Source organism: Polypterus senegalus, chromosome 8 (assembly GCF_016835505.1).
Source record: "Polypterus senegalus isolate Bchr_013 chromosome 8, ASM1683550v1, whole genome shotgun sequence".
Lineage (NCBI taxonomy): Eukaryota > Metazoa > Chordata > Cladistia > Polypteriformes > Polypteridae > Polypterus > Polypterus senegalus.
The window spans coordinates 164,642,967-164,653,445 of record NC_053161.1 but is presented as its reverse complement, the minus strand read 5'-3'; positions in this window follow the sequence as shown (position 1 = coordinate 164,653,445).

Here is a 10,479-nt window from a genome sequence, read left to right as displayed (position 1 = left end):
TTCTAATCTCACATTTTGAAGACTAATAGAGAGTCATGTATAACAGAGGCATTAGGTGTCAGTTTAGGGTTTACAAATAAGACTGTCTGGGGGGGAAAAGGGCTTAATGATGGAGAACAGCAGCTAAACAGTACCTCTTTTAATATACCTTTGCAAAATTTCCTGAAAATCACTTTTTTATATAAAAAAAAAATCATCTTTTGGCTTTGTTTTCAAAATCTAAAAGCAAATAATTACATTTTAACATGTTGATAAACCCCCTACTAAATACCAGCTCCTATCAATAATGTGAATTTGATGTGTGGTGGAGGCCTGGAGTGGTTCAATCATCCTTAGCGTTTCATTATTTGGAGATTTGTGCTCCTGATTGATCCACTTGTTGGATTCAGCAAGGTAAAGCTTACATGTATTATCAATAAAATGTAATACTAAAAATACTTTGGTGGATTTCATCCTGCGATCTCAAGTATACATCTTAGTATTCTAAATGTTCAGAGGGCTCTCTTAACATGCATTTAAATGAGCACTTTGTGGAGATGGCTACTGGCTGCTACAGTCATTGCAAGGGGAAGACTAAAAAGGGCTCAACAATTAGCGACTGGATCGGGGATTAACGCTTTACTAAGGTCACAGTGAATCATGGAAAATTTGGTTCCTTGGTGCAAAGAAAACTGTCTGCATCTTAACATCAACAAAAGCAATGAACTCCTTATTGACTTTTACAGCAACAAAATGCCTCTCTTTCCTATCATTATTCAAGGAGTTGATGTAGAAGTAGTCCATATTAATAACAGGTTGGACTGGTCTCAGAACACAGAGGAACTATGAAGGGGAAGAGCAGGCTCTTTTTCCTTGGGAGATTGTGTTTGTTTAATATGGGAAGCAACATCCTTCGCATCTTCTATAACTCTGTGATGGCCAGTGTGATGTTCTACACTGTGGCGTGCTAGGCTGGTAATATCACTTCAAAAGAAGCCCACTGAATCGAAAAGCTAATAAAAAAAACGTTAGACTCAGTTATAGAACTCACTCTGGATCCCCAGATGTCGCAGCAAATGACAGAATTAAAACGAAACTAAGTGTCATTAAGAACAATGCTGCACGTCCTCTCTCTGACACACTAACACTGAGAACTTTCAGACAACGAATTCACCAGCAGTGTTAAGAAACGCAACAGGGGCTCCTTTATAACAATGGCAATACGTCTGCATAATGCTTCACTGAAACTGACATCCAAGTCAGAACACTTCTTTCTTTTTAATTGTCTTGCTTTATAATCATTCTGGTGTGGCTTCAGACCAAAGTATTTGTGTATTTGTGTATTGTTACTTACGTATCTATCTATCTATTTATATATTTATGTAATTAAACCGATTCTTTAAAAAGCCACATCCTTCCCAGTGGACAAATAAAGTTTTATCTAAGTAAATCAAGGATCGATCTTAACAAGGATTTTACGAAGTTTCTAGCGTTACGATACTATCGGGAAACACACCCCAGTGCAGTAAAGTCAGACACATCACTGTCACCGCAAACTCATCAACTTTGCGATCGCCTTTGAAATGTACGCGATAGACCGAATAAAGAAACACAGGCAGAAATCAAAGCTGCGTATGCGGAGTCAACACCCCTCTAGAGATCAAATTTAAAGCGGACACAACTGACACAATATACAATGAGGAATGAATATTAAGTAAAAGCGAAGGTGTGTACTGAAGCTTTGAGGCAGAAATAGGACTCGATGACATCAAGTAAGCCGGAGAAAATGACACACCAGCTCAAGCCAAGTTCGGCGGTGGCCTGATGGACACGGGCGCTCTGCTCCTTTCTGATTCAGGTGGAGTGCAGTAAATCTCTGCGGAGCGAATGAAAACTCAAACATCCATAAGGTGGCGTCCTTAAGCCCCGGGCACTTACCTTCAGTCTTTCACGCTGTCGGTGAGAAAATTCTTTTTAAACTCGTTCCCACTCCCGCCTCATTCACCATGGCAGCCTTTTGTCTCTTGTATTACCCAGTGTCAGTCGGCAGCGTGCCTTCAGTTTCCGTCGCCCTGCATGACGTCACGGATTTCATTCTTAGAAACTTCCCCAGAGAGCTAAAACGCGGAAGTGAGCATGTAGATTAAATCACCGACAGTAACGAGGGTAAGTTAGCGGAGTTTTAGTTATTATTCTTCGGGTATGGGATTTCTGTGCCCACCGAACCGAGTGACAGCATATTCGCTGGGAGCATAGACATAGAATTACTAGACGCCGCATGACCAGCTGCATCGCACGTCAACGTCGCCGCCATATTGCGAGTGGCACTGCTGTGGAGTAAAGTAATGAATAATGTACTGATAGATAGATAGATAGATAGATAGATACTTTATTAATCCCAAGGGGAAATTCACATAATCCAGCAGCAGTATACTGATACAATATATATATATATTAAATTAAATAGTAATAAAAATGAAAAATGAAAAAAAAAAAATAAAAAAGCAGACAATAACTTTGAGTAATGTTAGCATTTACTCCCCCGGTGGAATTGAAGAGTCGCATAGTGTGGGGGAGGAACAATCTCCTCAGTCTGTCAGTGGAGCAGGACAGTGACAAAAGTCTGTCACTGAAGCTACTCCTCTGTCTGGAGATGACACTGTTAAGTGGATGCAGTGGATTATTCATGATTGACAGGAGTTTGCTTAGTGCCCGTCGCTCTGCCACAGATGTTAAACTGTCCAACTTTACTCCTACAATAGAGCCTGCCTTCTTAACAAGTTTGTCCAGGCGTGAGGCATCTTTCATCTTTATGCTGCCACCCCAGCACACCACCGCGTAGAAGAGGGCACTCACCACAACCGTCTGGTAGAACATCTGCAGCATCTTACTGCAGATGTTGAAGGATGCCAACCTTCTCAGAAAGTATAGTCTGCTCTGACCTTTCTTACATAGAGCATCAGTATTGGCAGTCCAGTCCAATTTGTCATCCAGCTGCACTCCCAGATATTTATAGGTCTGCACCCTCTGCACACAGTCACCTCTGATGATCACAGGGTCCATGAGGGGCCTGGGCCTCCTAAAATCCACCACCAGCTCCTTGGTCTTGCTGGTGTTAAGGTGTAAGTGGTTTGAGTGCACCATTTAACAAAGTCTTTGATTAACTTTCTGTACTCCTCCTCCTGCCCACACCTGATGCAGCCCACAATAGCAGTGTCATCAGCGAACTTTTGCACGTGGCAGGACTCCGAGTCATATTGGAAGTCTGATGTATATAGATTGAACAGGACCGGAGAAAGTACAGTCCCCTGCGGCGCCCTGTGCTGCTGAACACAATGTCAGACCTGCAGTTCCCAAGACACACATATTGAGGTCTGTCTGTAAGATAGTCCACAATCCATGCCACCAGGTGTGAGTCTACTCCCATCTCAGTCAGCTTGTCTCTAAGGAGCAGAGGTTGGATGGTGTTGAAGGCGCTAGAGAAGTCCAAAAACATAATTCTTACAGCACCACTGCCTCTGTCCAGTTGGAGAGGGATCGGTGAAGCATATAGATGATGGCATCCTCGCTCCCACCTTCTCCTGGTATGTGAACTGCAGAGGGTCGAGGGCGTGATGGACCTGTGGCCTTAGGTGGTGAAGCAGCAGCCGCTCTGTGGTCTTCATCAGATGTAACGTCAGAGCAAGAGGCCAGAAGTCATTCAACTCACTAGGACGTGATACCTTTGGGACTGGGGTGATACAAGATGTTTTCCAAAGCCTTGGGACTCTCCCCTGTTCCAGGCTCAGGTTGAAGATGCGCTGTAGAGGACTCCCCAGTTCCAATGCACAGGCCTTCAGCAGTCGTGGGATACACCATCTGGACCCACTGCTTTGCTGGCACAAAGTCTTTTCAGCTCTCTGCTCACTGGGCTGCTGTAATTGTGGGTGGGGATGTCTCACCTATGCTGGTATCAGCAGAAGGATGGTTGGAGGATGCAGTACTCCGAGGTGAGAGTGGGTTAGGGTGATCAAACCTATTAAAGAAGTTGTTCATTTGGTTTGCTCTCCACATCTCTCTCGATGGTGGCACCCCCTCGAGCTGCAGCCAGTGATAATCTTCATCCCATCCCACACTTCCTTCATGCTGTTGTTCTGCAACTTCTGCTCCAGCTTTCTCCTGTACTGCTCTTTCACCGCCCTGAGCTGGACTCGAGTTCCTTCTGCACGCTTGAGCTCATGCTGATCACCACCTTTAAAAGCCCTTTTCTTCTGGTTCAAAAGGCCTTTGATGTCACTTGTAATCCATGGCTTGTTGTTAGCATAGCAGCGTACTGTTCTTACTGGAACTACAATGTCCATACAGAAGTTGATGTAATCAGTTGTGCATTCAACAGCCTCCTCAATGTTCTCACTATGTGACCCCTGCAGGATATCCCAGTCTGTAGTTCCAAAGCAGTCTCTCAGAGCCTGCTCTGCCTCAGGGGACCACTTCCTGAATGATTGTGTGGTTGTAGGTAGCGCCCTCACTCTTGGATTGTAGTGAGGCTGAAGCAGAACCAGGTTATGATCTGCTTTCCCAAGCGCAGGCAGCGGGGTGGCGCTGTATGCGTCTTTAACTTTTGCATACAGTAGGTCGATAGTCCTGTTTCCCCGAGTGTTACAATCCACATACTGGGAGAAGGCAGGTAATGTTTTGTCCAGCGTTACATGGTTAAAGTCTCCAGCGATTAGCACAAGTGCCTCAGGGTGCTGCGTTTGTACTGCTTGGGATTGTACAAACCGCTGTACGCTCCAAACCAGATCCCAGAGGATAACATTTCATAGGTAAAGCGGAACAATTGTTTTTGGTTATATTTGGCCATTAGAAAATCCCGTTTTATAATCTTAGCACTCAAGGTCACCTTACAATAAAATTAAACATCAGTAAAATTCAAACAAGAGAATGATAAATCAAAAAGCAATAATTAGCAAACAAACAAAAATAACTGGCAGTACAAGTACAAAATTCACAATTGGTATGCCAGTTTGAAAAGATAAGTTTTGAGGGCAGTTTTAAAATGTGTTATTGAGTCGAGCTGACGAGTATGAGCCGTAAGAAAATTCCGGAGTTGAGGAGCACTAAGAGAGACGCTTGAGCTCCCATAGCACTGAGTCTGATGTGCGGTACAGAAAGTCGAGCTGTAGATGAGGATCTGAGTGAGCGAGAGGAGTGTCAGTCTGTAGGAGATCAGTGAGGTTGTGGAGAGCTTTAAATGTCCAGAGCAGTATTTAGTATTGGATTCTGTAATTAACAGGGAGCTAGTGAAGTTAAGAGAGAATAGGTGGGATATGTTCAGTGGATTTAGAACAGCAGGTTATTATCCTGGCAGCAAATTTTTGAATAAATTATAAGCGATGGATACGTTTTTGTGAGATGCCAGATAGAATAGCATTACAGTACTCTACTATACGTGAGGTGACTCGGGCATTAACCAATACTTCAGTACTGTGTTGCATAAGAACAGGAGTACAGGACGAAGTCCAGAAATGTTTTGGAGATGGAAGAAAGCAGTCCGAGAAATGTTACGGAATTATTTAATAGTAATAATTATTATTATTTAATAATTGTCATTATTAGTGTATAAATAGTTATAAATGATTACATTTAAATGATTCGCCAAAATCTGTTGTATGAAAACGATACTGTTTTAAACGTTATTGTTCTTTCATCAGAAAACCTGTATTACCTGTATTAGTTTAAATGGCACTTTTGGCACTCGCAATAGGACGGACACGCTGACGTATCGTGTGGACTGGGCAACACAGTGAATGCTGCGTATATTTGTCTTTGGCTGCGAGTACATGAAATCGTCACCTGGATTGCCTTGCGATGTCATACCGGGCGACAGAAATTGAAGCTACGCTGCTGACTGACATTGGGTAACATAGACTGTCACTAAGTGACACAGACATACAGACGCCGCATTCACTGTGTTGCCTGGTCGACACGTGACGATTTCATGTACTCGCATATATCTTAACATTCTAAATTTTCAGAGAGCAGGAATATCATGAAGTGAATGGATTCTGTGCGGTGATCGCTGCCTGCACTTCCTTAGTACAAGAGGAAGTCAGTTTAAGAAGCGCGCAGTGATTAACAACTGGCTCGGGGAACACAACACAAAGCATTTCATGTGCTACATTAACTTATGACGGGGTTTGAGAAAATCTAGTAAATTAAACATTGATTTTAGGATGAAGTTTATTTAACGACTTTCTACTTTAATTATAAAATAAACTATGAGAATAAAGTGGAAATATCGACTTTAATCTCGATATAAGCGTCAAAATGAAAGTGCAAATGTCTAGAATAAAGTCAACAAGTCGACTTTATTCTCAACATATAGTTTGTTTTTTTTGTTCTTCACTGTGGCCCTAATACTATTCCGTAGGGATATTCCCCTACAGATTTTATTTATTTTTTTCTCCAGCCTTTGGAGTTTTTTTTTGTTTTTTTCTGTCCACCCTGGCCATCGGACCTTACTCTTATTCTATGTTAATTAATGTTGACTTATGTTTATCTTTTATTGTGTCTTCTATTTCTCTATTCATTTTGTAAAGCACTTTGAGCTACATTTTTTTGTATGAATATGTGCTATATAAATAAATGTTGATTGATTGATTGATAGGGCTATACCACAAATAGCATTATAAATGCAAGTTGCAGTTTTATTATTTATGTATACAGCTTAGCTTGAAGCAAGGTCCATATTAATGCAATTTGCCTTAATGATGGTTCACTTGGTAAAGATGTCATCACCAAGTTGCACTTGTTTAATTTTATTTTTATTTGGTGAATACTTTGTAATGCACCTAGTCTTGAAGTAATAGCATTATTACTGGAAGCTGCACTATTATTTATTTTATTGTTATTATTTATCAGTTTAAATATTATGAAGTTTAATGATGATAAAGTTATTTAAAAAGTGTCAGTGGACAGAGATTGTTAACATTAACAGAAAGTGTAGTTGGTTTACAGAAAATATTTACTATTTATTCCTTTTCTAAGACATGTTCAGTGCAATATACCTTTTGACAAGCACCTCCGGATATTTTACTAAGTCTAAATGCCTCTTTGGATGGTTGAATATATGTTGTCAAAATTTTAGTTTAAGTTGTTTGCAAAATTTGTTCAATAAAAAGGTTCTGTATTTTTACTGCATCTGTCATGCAATGTGATTCCTTCTCTTCATTAGTGCCACCCCCTTGAAAACTGTCACTTTATGGGGCCATGCAAACCTGTATTAATACTTGTGTGCACATGAAAATAATTTTTTTTGTACAGTGCTCATGACAGTGGAATAGGTTATTCTTAGCCAGTCTACTGCAGTAATTACAATGGAAAATGTGGTTAACATCCAGTCATGCATGGGAAAAAAATACCGTGAGACCGGGATAATTTAGAAAAATATCGTGATATAGAATTTTGGTCATACCTCCCAGCACTACTTTATACCTATAAAAAAGTACAGGGGCCTCATATATAAATGGTGCATATGCACAAAAACATCATAATGTATAAAACCTAAACTTGGCGTAAAGCCACGCTCATTTTCACGCCAGCTAAATTCTTGGCGTACGCAAGTTCTCAATTCGGTTTTGAAAGCTGGCAGCACCCAGCGTCAAAGCAGTGCTTTTTTTCCAGAGTGGTTTCCCTTTCTTTTTTAGATCCATATCCCTGACGCGGCTTTATCATATACACTGAAAATAATTGCATATTGTTTATTAGTTTATGGCATCTGATTGTAATTAACCTGTAACAATATAATAGTCCACGGAATGGCCAAACTATTCCAAATGCCATAGCTGGTTTAGTGTTGTTACTCTCACTGCCCCACTCAGAGTATTTATCCCACTGTACATGAGTGTGGAATCACAGCTCTACAGCAGCTGATTGGAAAGAGAATTATCAGGATACAGCATCAAGCACACGCTGCCTGAGCCATGCTGTCTATTGAACTGCTCTCATATGACAAATGCTTCAGAGCCTTTCCTGTACGGACCTCGTGGTTCAGAAACAGTTTCATCCCAAGAACTATAAACACACTCAATCAGTCCATCAAGTGCTCCTTGTAGAACTGTTTGTACTTATAAGTACAATCACCTCACTGTAAACTTGCGATACAGTTATAAAATTGCACAACCTGAGCCACTTTATAAAGATTGCATTTACATATGATGATGATATCATTTTTAAAATGAAATGCAGCAAAATATGTTTATTACATTTGTCACAAGCGGCTGGGGGCCAGACCCTGCCGGACACCTGGAAGGACCGGGAGGTGGCATGTACGTTCTCCGGGCCACGAAGGGGCAACCGCCCTGGATCAGGGGAGGACCACAGGAAAGGAGCAAGGAGGCTCAAGACCACTGGGGCCCATGGCCACCGCCAGGGGGCGCCCGAGTCTCCGAGGGCCCGGGAAACATCTACTTCCGCCACACCCGGGAACATGGAGGATGTTCCTTCCAGGGATGCCTGGAGTGCTTCCGAGTGCTCTCCTGACACTTCCGCCACACCAGGAAGTGTCGTCAGATGGAGCACCTGGAGCACATCTGGGTGGGAAAAAAAGGGGCCGCCTCCCTACAGTCTGGGAGCTAGAGTCAGGAGTAGGAGCAGGACGAAACTGCCGTGGAGAGATGAAAGGCGGCCCACAGACATTTAAAGAGAGGCCCGGATTTAAGGTGATTAGTGTTATTTTTCTAAAATCTAATCTTAAAGGATTGTGTGTTATTTTTTTCAAGCCAAATTTATTTCTTTGCAATCTTGGTGTATAATCACTTGCCATATTAATGTTCTAAAGTAAAGCTTTTTTTTATAAATTGTACAAATTCCTTGCCTGTTCTTGAAGGTTTCACTGGGATTGTTGGATACAAGTGTCCATTATGAATGAAAAAGCATTTAAACTTAGCTAATACATTTACCGTGAAGCAGAAAGATCTCCATTTTGAAAAATATGCCTTCTGAATGTATGAGGCATTCTTGTGATAATGAGAGGAAACTAAAAATATCACAGGTCCTTGGAACTATTTATCCTGAAGACTACATTTCCTGTTCATTTGTCTGCTCACAGCTTCCATCTGCATGATAGTCACTGCAATTGCTGCACAATGAATTTCAAGAAAGTTAGCAGCGACATTACAGATTTGGCTTATGAGGCTGCTCACACTGCAAGACTGCTGACTGAAGTTTCTGACATGAAAGAAATTCTTCTGATCGCATGGCAGCCCAATCGGAAGATGGAATTGGGCGATGACCAATAAAGCTGAAATTCAGGCTGACTCAGAAAAAGTCAGTCACCGACTACACATCAGGCTTAAAACTGTGCCAAAATCATACAGTGTTATGCCCAGTTTAAGGCTGAGCCCAGACACCCTGCGAACAAAACTCTTTTCCAAAGCGTCAATTCTCAATCTAGTCCATTTGGTCACTACTCAAAACTAGTGGCCATAGGCGAGATCGGGAAACTAGATGGGCCAAATTTAAAGATGTCTGACTGACCAGTACAACATCAGCGTAACTGCTCCCTTCTTGTCTTACTCATAAACAATTCCTGAGACACTTAAAGACCTGCACTTAAGGCAGATCCTCATCTCCAACCCAGGGATAAGGTGTAAATAAATCATTCTAATTGCAGGGTCTCTTCCAGAAAGCAGGATTAGTGTAAATTCCATTTAAAGTAAATTGGGATTCACTGAAATGAGGCGAATTTAGTTCCAGAAAAACAGGATTTAGCCAAGCTTGTGTTTCTGGAACAGAACTACATGATCTGTGAGGCCAAAAATGCAGATAACTCACTAATCCTGCTTTTTGGAACGGCATCAGGATTTCCATATTCCAGAAAGAAAGACTTCACAAAATCCAGCTCAATTACAGGGGGCAACAAATGCTATCAAACTAATCTGGAGAAGAGTAAATGTGTGAATTTCCCCTTGGGGTTAATAAAGTATCTATCTATCTATCTATCTATCTATCTATCTATCTATCTATCTATCTATCTAATAATAATAATAATAATAATAATAATAATAATAATAATACATTTTAGGTCTAATGTTGAAGGATTAACACTTTGAGGCACTGGTAATTAAGGATTAGAGCATTCAATCATAAGATCAAAGGGTGTAAATGTCCTGTTAGAAATGTTGATTTTAGCTACAATTCTTAAGACGCAGAAAAGGCAGATGAAATACTAAAAATGTGCCCCTTTCAGAACGAGCAATCGTTATAGAAGCACAATTTAAATTGTAGATATTTCCTGTTTTTTTATATAAAAGGCAGTTTTCTTCACAATATTGGAAATGCCGCACATATCGGCAAATTGAACGCAGAAGTTTCTCTTAGCACTGAAGTTCCGTCCACACACACGCACACACAAGCTGTCTTCCAGACACAGCAACAACAACAACAACATTTATTTCTATAGCACATTTTCATACAAACAGTAGCTCAAAGTGCTTTACATATTAAAGAATAGAAAAA